This window comes from Vulpes lagopus, chromosome 19 (genome assembly GCF_018345385.1).
Source record: "Vulpes lagopus strain Blue_001 chromosome 19, ASM1834538v1, whole genome shotgun sequence".
Lineage (NCBI taxonomy): Eukaryota > Metazoa > Chordata > Mammalia > Carnivora > Canidae > Vulpes > Vulpes lagopus.
In genome coordinates, this window is record NC_054842.1 from 22028016 (window position 1) to 22040039 (window position 12024).

The window sequence follows — 12024 nt, forward strand, 5'->3', positions numbered from 1 at the left end:
CCAAAGAAGATTACAATCTTTTAACAAAGAAAATTGGTGCAATATATATAAATAGCAGGAGGAATAAAATAGTGAATACAGCTTGAATGAAGAATTAGCAAGGTTCTAGGTTAGAACTCTGTTGTATGCTGTGTGACTGTTAAATTAGTGTGGTTAAATGTTAAGACTGAACAGAGGAAAAGCTGACTGGAGGGGTAACAAAGATGATAATCTGACCTAGGTACTTATTCAGTTTGTGCTACTAAATGGAATTTTATCTCACTGATAAAAGAACTATAACTGAGGGAGTTATAAAATAGCCAAAAGAAATAAAGCAGTATTAAAATTTAATTCTTGTCCTGTAGGAGGAAGTGAAAGGGTACCCTAAGAAGATAATGAGGGTGTTAGAAATATAAATAATGAATAACATTTGTTTTGAATTTACTTTGTGCTAGATATGTAATTATACATATATTAAATCATATTTTTGTGAGTTACTATATTTTATTTGTGTCCATTATGTAGATCAGTAAGCTGTGACAGAGAAGGTGATTTGCCCAAGGCCTCTTAGCTCGAGAGAGGTGAATTCAGACTCTGAATCCTGGCAAGCTGGCTCCAGAGCCTATGCTTATATTCATGATGTTGAATCACCTCTTAAGCCTGGAGAACAACTAGGATTGCTTCAGGATTCAGATATCAAAGGAGGAAAGAGTTTCAGAAAAAGAATATGGTTAACCAGTGGGTTCTAAAGGCTTTTTTCAGAGAGATTGAGAAAGGTAACCTTATATTGGAGATCTGAAAATTGTAAAATGGCAGATATCTTTAAGGAATTATTTCAATTAAGTGGGAAAAGCTAAGCTGGTGTTTGAAAGGTAATGACTGTTTTTCTGTTGGTCTTTAGAACATGTGATTCAGAATCACCCTGAGTGTTTTCAATAAAAATTCAAATTCCCTGGGTATACATTCCAAGCTCCTTTAATTAGGATTCTCCAGGAACATTTAGTTAGAAGAAATAGAAAATCAGTAAGAGGGAAAGGAAGAGGAAGAGCAATGAGATGGTCATGGCGTAATTTGCATACTTCAGCAGCAAAAGCTCTGCTATAGAGACATTTTAGTGACCATCTGTTTTTATTTTAACATGTGTTGGGAAAAGATGAATTGCAAACCCAAGAGACTAATCAAAGTGTTTTCTTGTTATATTTTCAGCAATGTTTCAGGGCCTCTCATAGATCTGCAAGTCATGAAACCAAATGGCTATTTCCCACTAAATCTAGCTCTGGTGGTTGTGAGTGGGTCCTGATCATTGTAGGTAATTTGAGGAACAGATAATCCATCTGTGCAGGGGCAGGAGGGTTATGTACACCACAGTTTACATCTGGTCTTGCTCTTTTGTTTGGCATTCTCACCATGAAATTTTACAACTTAATCATGAAAAAAAGTCCAAGTGTATATACTTTATCCCAAACTACTTCTTTCAACAATATTTTGTACGTTTTTCCTTTTACTTGTTATATTTTCACTTGTTGAGAATGTTGTCTTCATATGGTGGTAATTTTTTCTCCTAGAAATACATTTACATTTTTACCTGAAAAATACCTATTGCATAATTATCAGTATTTGTTGATGGAAAGTACTCTGTTTTGTCTTTTTTTACCTTTTACCTTAATCAGCCACATATGTGCTAACGTCCCTATCTCAGGATATTCTTGTGCATGAGAGATTTACTGAGATAAGAGGTCTTAGATTTTTTTCTTATTCTCTCGTGTCTAAAATTCAAGGCTTACTTTATAAATTGATTTTTACCCTGGGCTAGGTGAATACTCTTTTTGAATACTGTTGCCTTTCCTTATGTCTAATTCATCTGTTGTTAAATGTAAAAGAAACTCAAATTTAAAAATGTCAATAACAAACCATAGTATTTTTATTTTATTTCAACAAATATGGAGGAACCTCTGCTACCATCGTTTTTTCCCAAGACAATTAGGGGGCTAGACTTAGTTTCTAATCTGAAAATTCATTTTTTAAATGTTGAAAAATCACAATTTTATGAATAGTAGTAGTGGTGTTTTCATTATTTAAATCTTTTAGTCAAGAGGTCAAATTTTGAGATAATAAATTAGAATAATGTCAGAACAACCTAACACATCTTATATAGGTACTCAATAAATATTAATTTGTTATAGTCTTATGAGACACATTTTACTTACTCAGACTATTCAAGGACCCTGTTTGCTAACATGACTAACAAAAGTGTTACAGTGTTTGAAATTCCTGCTATCGGGTTTTTTTTCCCTACTTCCATAAAATATTTTTCCTTCTTAAATAGAATTTTGTTAAGAAATTTCTTTAGTCCCAGAAGCATTTTTTTTTAAAGATTTTATTTATTTATTCATGAGAGACACAGAGCGAGAGAGAGAAGCAGAGACACAGGCAGAGGGAGAAGCAGGCTCCATGCAGGGAGCCCGATGTGGGACTCAATCCTGGGACTCGATCCTGAGCCTCCAGGATCACACCCTGGGCTGAAGGCAAGTGCTAAACCGCTGAGCCACCCAGGGATCCCCATAGTCCCAGAAGCATTTTAATAATGCTTTATAGAGAGAGATAATAATGCTTTATAGAGAATAGTATTCTCACTATTATAAACATCAGAGTCTATTTTAATTATATTGTATTTCTGAGGTGGAAATTTAAAAAAATCAAAGTGGAGATCCCTACATTCAATATATCTGACCCTAAAATGATTTCTTTACCTAACTATCAATTGTCATTGTCATCACATAATAAGATTGATTGAGTTATTTCATGATGCTTACAAATATCTTGTCTTCGATATGCTATTTAATGATTGCCTTTATTAGCTTAATATGAAAGCCCACCACAAATATCATATGCTATAACATAATTTCTCTGAGGTTCATAAAATTGTATAAACCAAACAACATACTCAACAAACAAATAAACAACATATTTCTTTTAACATCCTTGGAAGAGAAATGCTTTTTGTTTCCTTTGGAAATATGGCCTTAGTAATCAAACAGTTGAAGGATTTTAAAATTTAAGGCAGAATAAAGTGACCTAAAATATTTCTGTTACTTATTATTATGAACAATACCAGATATCTGTTTGTTCTATGTGATTCAGGGAGGTATTAAATTAAAAAGGGGAATAGGTATACAGGGAAACTGGAAATGAGGTAAGAAGTCTCACAGCGGGAAAATATATTAGAGGTATTTATAGAAACATCAAGGCTTAAAGAAACTTGGCTCATATTTCATTTAGAACTTATTCCAGAATAGTTCTACTTTGGTGAGTTTGTACCAAGTAAAAAAGATGAGAAAAAAGAGGGCTTGAGTTGCACACTATCGCTTTTCTTAGTTCTCTTCTGATAAGAAGAGAGACTCAGATATTTCCCTACATCTCCACATGGTGAAATCATACATAGCTGAGTTGCTATGGGGTCTGGTATGGTGAGAGGCAAGGAATGCCCACATCCTAGACTGAGTTTTGGTTTGATGATGTAGCAGAGCCTCAGAGTAGTTTGTAGCATTAACATGAATCTTTATAAGGTTGGATTAGCCAGGAAGATATTCTTGTTCCTCTTCCAGATATAAATGAAATGAGTTTTGGCCCAGGACTTTAGCAGCGTATATGGTAGAGTACCCTGAGATGGGTACCCAACCAACTCACCCAGTCAATATCAACCAGCATATTCTCAAAGACCATAATCATGAGGCCAGAGATGACCTCTACTCTGAATTTGTTCCCATAAGACTTGCTCCAACAAAAAAACCTTCTTGGACAGGAACAGAGAAAACAGATTAAGCTGAAAGACAATATTAAAACTGAAAGTGCCTGGATAATGCAAATAGGAACATTTGAATCAACACACAGCGAGAGCTACTGTGATTAGCACATTTAGATATTAATTTGTAACTCTGCTACATCTCCCATATGGTATTTTTCTACCTCTAGTTGTACATTTTTGCTCTCTGCAGTTCTCAGATTGATTTCTTGGGTGTTAAAAATGATTTGATGTTTATGTAGCTATGTTCAGAGGATGAGGCAAGCCTAGAGTACCCCTGCTCCTCTGGCATTTTAACTTTGCCTCCCGAGATCAGTATCATTGACCCTTGAGCAACATGATTTTGAACTGTGCAGGTCTACTTATATGTGGATTTTTTACATTACGGTACTATAAATGTATTGTCTCTTCCTTATGATTTTCTTAATAACATTTCCCCTTCTCTAGCATATTTTATTGTAAGAACATTGTTATAAGAAATATATAAAGCATGTGTTAATCAAATACTTATGTTATCAGTAAGGCTTCCAGCCAAGAGTAGCCTATTAGTTGTTAAGTTTTGGGAAAGTCAAAAGTTATACATAGATTTTTGACTGCACAATGGGTTCATGCCCCTAACCCTTATGTTGTTCAAGGGCCAACTCTATTTCTGTTTGGCTTATTTCACTTAACATAGTGTCCTCTAGGTTCATCCATGTTATCTCAAATAGCAGGATTCCCTTGTTTTTTAAGGCTGAAAAAAATTCCATTCTATATTTATAACCACACATATAATATATATATAATATATAATATATCATATATTACATATACATATATTATATATATCCGAACATATACACAGACATCACATTTTCTTTATTCATTCTTCTGTCTGTAGACACAGGTAGTTTCCGTATCTTGGCTATCATGAATAATGCTGCAATGAACACAGGAGTGTAAATAACCTTTTGAGATACTAATTTCATTTCCTTTGGTTATATACTCAGAAGTAGGATTTTTAGATTGTATGGTAGATGGATCCAAAGAGAACCACATGGAGACACATTATAGTCTAATTGTCAGAAGTTAAAGAGAGAATTTTGAAAGCAGCAAGAGAAAAGTCACTTGTATACAAGGAAGGCCCATAATATTATTAGCAGATATTTCAGCAGAATCCTTGAAGGCCAGAAGGGTGTGGGATGTATACCCTGCTAACCAAGCTGCTATACCTGGAAAACTTATCTTTCAAAAGGGAAGGGAAGATAAAGATAAATAGAAACTAAGGGAGTTCATCACCCCTAGACCTGCCTTACAAGAAATGGTAAGGAGAGTTTACCATAACAGTGGTGGGTAATCATTTTTAAATTTAGTATAAAAGTTAAAGGACAAAAGTGTGAAAAATAACTATAACTGAATTACGTTAGTTATGCTAATATTAATAGATGTAAATCGAGAATCCCTCTTTCCCTTCAGTGCTCCTCAAATGATTGATTTTTAGTCTCCTGTGAGATAAGCTTTCCCAGGAGGCTCACTGTTCAGTCACATCATCTCCTGAGGGACTAACCCCACACATGCTTTATAAGGTCTGCGTTTTTACATGAGTATAGCTGAGATTAAGTTAAAACCTCTGGTAGTTGTATTTACTTAAATTTTGTTCTGGATTCTCCTTTTCAAATGTAAAAATATTTCAAAAACTAATATGTGGATTCACAGCAGGCTTGTTAAGTCATGTTTTAACCACTGTCTCTATCCTTCTGTAGTTGAATGTGTTAGCAGACTAATTGTGTTAGTGGCCTGAAGGAAGAAATTAAAAATATTTATCTCTTACTTAATACACAGTGCAATGGGTATGCCTTCTTTGTAAATAATTCCTGTTCAGAACATAGGGGAGAAGAAAAGTAAGCATGAATTTTCACTACTAATTATTGATCTAAAACAACCTTTTTACTCATTTTTATGTTTCTAGGGATGCTATTCCAAGTATCTAACACATGATTTCTTTAGGTAAAATCTGATGTGAACACAACTCTTTCCAACTGAGAAATGTTTATAAATAAACAATAAAACTATGTGTATATAGAATACCCACACATATAACAATTACTGCATAGTTTTGAGATGTACATAAGGCCCTGTTTGAACATGTATAAAAATGGAAATATAGGGGCAGCCCAGGTGGCCTAGTGGTTTAGCGCTGCTTTAGGCCTAGGTTGTGATCCTGAAGACCCGGGATCAAGTCCCACATCGGGCTCCCTACGTGGAGCCTGCTTCTTCCTCTGCCTGTGTCTCTGCCTCTCTGTCTCTCTGTCTCTCTGTCTCTCTCTGTCTCTGTGTGTGTGTGTGTGTGTGTGTGTCTTTCATGAATAAATAAATACATTTTTTTTAAAAAATGGAAATATGGTTATTCTGAAGAGAGGATCGCCCTAAACTAAACAGAAGCAAATGAAGTAATGTAAATGGAAATATTTCAACAATCTCTTTTTCTTACAAAGATGTGAATTTAAACTAGTTATTTCTTTGAAGCGCCTCCTAGTTATTTGAACATAAAGGCCCCAAGAATTTAATAGGAACTTAATTCCATATTAAAATCTGAAGTAAGAGTCAAGGGAATAAACTCTGAGAGTTGGTGAAATTTCTGGACTGTTTCTTACACACAAAAATTACCCATCACTCTGCACTAATTAGCACTGATAACATCAAAGCCAAAACATTTGAGACTTAAGGACAGTCAGAAGGAGGAGGGAAGGGGAAAAGTACATTGTCTTTTGCAGGTGGCTTAAGAAAAGAGGCAGAATGAGCAGCGACAACTGTGAGAAGAAAGGGGGCCCAGAGAGAACCCCTCAGACTAGATAAATTTTTTTGACAAATAGCCTGCATCTGAGATGTGGACTCAGGTAGTTGAATGGACAGATCCTAATATTTGGGGCTTCTGCATTAGTGGTCCAATCAGCATCAGCTGAGTACTTGGCGAAACCCAGATCTTGGAAGCATATTCAAATTTATTGAATCAGAAACTCTGGTGTGTAGGCTGAGCAAACTGTTTCTTAAAGGAGCCCTTCAGGTGCTTCTGAATGAAGGCTCAAGTGTGAGAATCACTTCCTTGTGTCATAAATACATCTCGTAAGCAATAGTTTTAGGATAAAATAAAGTAATTTATGTAATTTATTTAGTGCAAGCACGCAATAAAATAAGCATTAGCTATAATTATGGTTAGTCCTTGTTATATTTGTAATCAGCTGACAGAAAAGTCAAGATTGGAAAAGTATATAGGCAAAGACTTTAGGAGTTAGTGTCCTTATAAGCATAATTCAGAGACCTCCGCCTATTGTGACCTGCCTACAAATCAACTGTGGATTGCAAATGCAGATTCTGATTCAGACAGGTCCAGGGCAGGGCCTGAGATTCAATATTTCTAACCAGCTCCCAGGTAGTGCTATTGCTACTAGTCCTGGTACCACACTTTGAGTAGTAACGATCTGTTATATGACACCTTTTACTTCTACCTCACAATTCTTTGCAGCCCCCAAAGCAATATGAAGCAGATGTTTGTGTATTCCTAAGAAAGCCAAAGAATAGAAGGTGAGTAGCAAGTTGGGACTCTTTGGGGTTCATGTGATCTACTCTCTTGAATTGTATCTTTTGTTTATCTTTCTTTAGGAAACAATAGTTCTTAGAAAAGAGAGTTTGGAAAGTAACCATAAATTCCTAAAGTTTTATGGTCATTTATTACATAATTTCAAATTGAGACAAATGGTACTGCTAGACTAAATAAAGGTTAGACAGATGTGCCAGATAAGCCATGTATAACTACCACCATGTAGATCTTACAAAACCATCTGGAAGGGCCCATCCTTCAGCTTCACTTAGTAAACCGTACACATTTTATTTTCAAAAACAGCTCCTTTTTTTAGTTTGTTTTTGAAGCTAAGCATAGTTTTAATTGTTGACTCATATCACCAAAAAGAATTTTTTAAAAAATATGTCTAATTGTGGTCATCCCTTTTCTTCTGTAGTTTTGAAGGTTTTCCAAAAATAATAGAAGATATGTCTACACTTTAATAAAGAAAGCTGAGTGGTGTTGAGTAAATGGTTCTGTTCTTTAACCAAAACAGTTCAGTATTTAAAAGTGTAGTATGACCAGAAATAGCACCTCTTATTTACATAGAATCCACTTAATGAAAGACTTTTCACTGTTTCTGGATTCTGCTCTTATAGGTTTAGTAAATTTGTACTTAATTGGATTTGATAGCTCCATTGTGCATGACTGAAGACAAATTTATAAAGCACAATTTCTAATTCAGTTGAGTTTCCTTGAATTATATGGTTTTATATGAAGGTTGTTATACAAATCTTATACAATTGGAATTCTATTCATGAAGCCCTTAGTCTAAAGTGGTATTGAATAATAAGAATAAGCTATATTCAAGCTATTTTTTATAATAAATAGTCATAAAACAATTATCACAGAAATGCAATATTTACTCAATGTCAGCCTCAGAAACTTTGTTTTTAAATCCTTGTCTCTCCGGTCAACCTTCTTCTTTGTTGAAGCCACCATTGCCAATAGCCCCAGGCTTCCATATTCTCAATTCTAAGTCCAATAAAAGAGAGTCCCTTTTGCCTGGGCGGCTCAGTGGTTGTTAAGTGTCTGCCTTTGGCTCAGGGCGTGATCCTGGAGTTCTGGGGTTGAGTCCTGCATCGGGCTCCCTGCTTGGAGCCTGCTTCTCCCTCTCCCTATGTCTCTGCCTCTCTATTTCTCTTTAGCTCTCATGAATAAATAATTTTTTTTTTTTAAAGAGAGTCCCTTTTTCTAGTTATTATAGGAAAAAGCCTCATTTATTACTGATTCTATGGCCGATGCAGGGCTGGGGATATGGTGAGTGGGATCTAAAGTCAACCCTGACTCACTGTGGAGGAAATATTCCCTGAAAGGAGGTACCTGAAAAACTGCAATTTTAAAGCTCTTATGAGTAATTACAGAAATTTAAAGGGTAATAAGCACTAGCTAAGCTCTTGCATGGATCAAAAGAATAAAATCTTTTTTGCCAAAAACTTATGTGAGAAAAATCTCGTAATTTCTACAAACTCAAAAAGGGTAGTTTGGCCTGTAAGAGAATTTTTAAAAATTTTAATTCCAATATAGTTAAGCATCCAGTGTCATATTAGTTTCAGATGTACAATATAATGATTTAAAGATTCTATACATTACTCACTGCTCATTAAGTGAGTGATGTATAGAATCTTTTTCACCTATTTCACCCATTAATCTCTTTTACCTATTTCACCCATCCCCCCACACAATTCCCCTCTGGTAACCACCAGTTTGTTCTCTTTCTTTATTGTGTTTCTTACATCTCACATATGAATGAAATCATATGTATTTGTCTTTCTGTGACTGACTCATTTAGCATTATACCTTCTACCTCTATCCATGTTGTTGCAAATGGCAAGATTTCATTCCTGGCCTATAATAGATTTTAAACATGCTTCTTAAAACATCAAATAACAGTGTTTGCTTTGGCAGCACATGTACTAAAATTGGAATGATACAGATAAGATTAGCACGGCCCCTGCATAGAGAGATTACACCCAAATCCATGAAGTGTTCCATATATATATATATATTTTTTTTTTTTTAAGAAAACAACTAAAAACTCTATCCAGTTATAATGTCAGTTTTATATACTTTGTAGGCAGGATTTGGTCTGATTGTTTGAATTTTAAAATAATTTGAACTTTTGCTAAGAAAATTAATTTTTTGAATATGGAAACAGTATATTGCCTGTTGTCCTTTTGTAAGTATAGATTTTAATATTTAGTACTTAAGAAGATACTTCTTTTTTTATCATAATGGAGAGCCCTACTAATAGGTAGGCTTAGTTTTCAATTTCACATTATTACCCCCACAAGGAATAATATGAATATTGGGATTTGTCATGTTCTGACTGCTTCAAAAATTCCATCCAAGACTCTTATCCAAGTACTTGACTATTAAGGGTGCCTTGGTGACTCAATCAGATAAGTGACCAATTCTTGATTTTGGCTCTAGTCATGACCTCAGAGTCATGCGATCAAGCTACACATTGGGCTTCATGTTCAGTGTAATCTGCTTAACATACACTTTTTATCTCTTCTTCTGCCCCTCCCCCTGCTCATACTCCCTCTCTCTAAATAAGTAAATAAATAAAACCTTAAAAAAATAGTACTCAACTAACTAGTTTGCTATAGTGTAAATAATAGCTAATATTACACAGACATGATCTATCCTATGTTAATTTTTTTGTTTAGTGGGCCAAGTTAGATAGTAGACCTATGTTATCTCAGCATACTTGTTCCTGTTCTCATTAATTACAGTGCTATTATTATTCAGAATTTTAATGACAAATGTAAAAAAAAATCTGACTTAAAAGGGGAGTGTATTGACTCGTTTAATGAAAAGTAGATAGGGATGCCTGGGTGGCTCAGCAGTTAGGTTTAGCACCTGCCTTCAGCTCAGGGCATGATCCTGGAGTCTCCAGATGAAGTCCTACATCGGGCTCCCTGCATGGAGCCTGCTTCTTTTTCTGCCTATGTCTCTGCCTCTCTCTCTTTGTGTCTCTCATGAATAAATAAATAAAATCTTAAAAAAGAAAAGAAAAAGAAAAGTCATAGATGGAGGTCAGAGAATGGGGTATGTGTGGTTTTATGCACAGCTGGATTTAAGAGCACAGCCTCTGTTGTATGTCCTGGTTCCACTGTTTACTAGCTATGATACTGCACACATTGACAGTTTTCTTAGCTATGTAGTGTGTATAATAATGTCATCTTTCTTTGAATGTTGTGTTAATAGACATGAGGTTGCTAGAATGAGACCTGACAGAGAGAAAACATGCAGTATAATCATAAACAGTCCATTTCACAATCTTCATTTTCTGGGGAGCTTTCCTCTGTATTGATAACATCATCCTTACCAGCAGGTCAAGGCTTCCATTTTCCCAACATTAAGTTCAGCAAAAAAGAAAATATCCCTTTCCTAGTTATTACAATAAAAGCTTCAGGATAACTTTCACCAAACTGACTGGGTTAGGGTCAGTCCCCATGGCCAGGAAGCATATGTCCTGCTCTGATAAACTAGCCATCTGTGGGTCACATGCCCATTCTGGGAGCTGAAATCAATCCAGCACAGGGATAGAGTAGGGGCTGGCGGTTTTGCAAGAAAAATTGAGATTCTCTTACCAGCAGGGAAGGAGGTAAATTTGGGGAGGCAGAAATAACTACTGTTTATTTTTAAAGTTCTTTGAACTCTGATTCTAACACTTTGGCTACATTGTTGTATTTGTTCTACATTGCTCGGTCTCTTTCTAATTATAAGCATTTACAAACTAGCAATAGGAATAATTACTACTGTAATTTTAATTCACTAACCATGAATGAAATACAGAATCACTAGCAACTAGCATGTAGCTTCTGGTTATCAAAACTGTCTTGTTTGAAAAGCCCTCTCTACTATTTTATTGTTTTGTCTCCTTTAAACAATGAAAGACAAAATAGTCTCTTGAAAATAAGCAAAAACCCAGAATAGTAAAAAACTTCACACAATGTGCTCGCTTCACAATTTATAAAAAATTCTAAATATACTGGCTTACAGATCCTCTTTATTTTATAACATTATCATTAAAAGGTGTCATTTTGATTTGCTTTGCAGTCTAGTGTTTTATTCATCTAAATTCTGTGAAGGGTTTTTTCAAAGTTGCACACATTTTTAGGTTTAAAGTCTCAGGAAAACCAGAAAACCAGAATCAACATGATCTAAGTGTAAACATAAAATATTTTATGTCACCTGCTATTCGTTCATTCAACAAATGTTATAGAAAACCTTTTATTTGTCAGGCAAAGATCTTTGCCTTCATGAAGTTTATAACTAGGCAAGTACAGAGAGACAATAAAAATCTACATCATAAAAAAGCACATTATAATGTAATGTCGGTATACTATAGAATGGGGACAAGGTAGATTTTATTTTAGGTACTCAGTGTGATTTGTTTCAGTCTAAAGCTTTAAGACAACAGGGAAAGACGTACAAAAATGTATTTTGTCTAACTCATTGTTATAGCCCTTTGGTTTATAATAGTTAATAATATTAATGGAGAACTCCTGTGGACTGCTTACACTTTTAGCATGCTTAATTAATAAAATAATTCTAACTGGAACTATTTCTCAAATATTACTGTTTATTCTACTTAAATGAAACATTTTAGAGATGTTAGATCAAATCCTATAAA

General features: G+C 34.8%; 1 protein-coding gene and 1 non-coding gene across 2 annotated transcripts in view; both read left to right on the plus strand.

The window, feature by feature from the left end:
* Nucleotides 1-12024, plus strand: part of ZNF385D (zinc finger protein 385D) — an 877499-nt gene that overhangs the window by 229140 nt on the left and 636335 nt on the right. The window lies entirely within an intron of this gene.
* Nucleotides 9272-9380, plus strand: LOC121479190. The gene has a single exon (XR_005984691.1). It is a non-coding gene; the product is annotated as a U6 spliceosomal RNA (small nuclear RNA).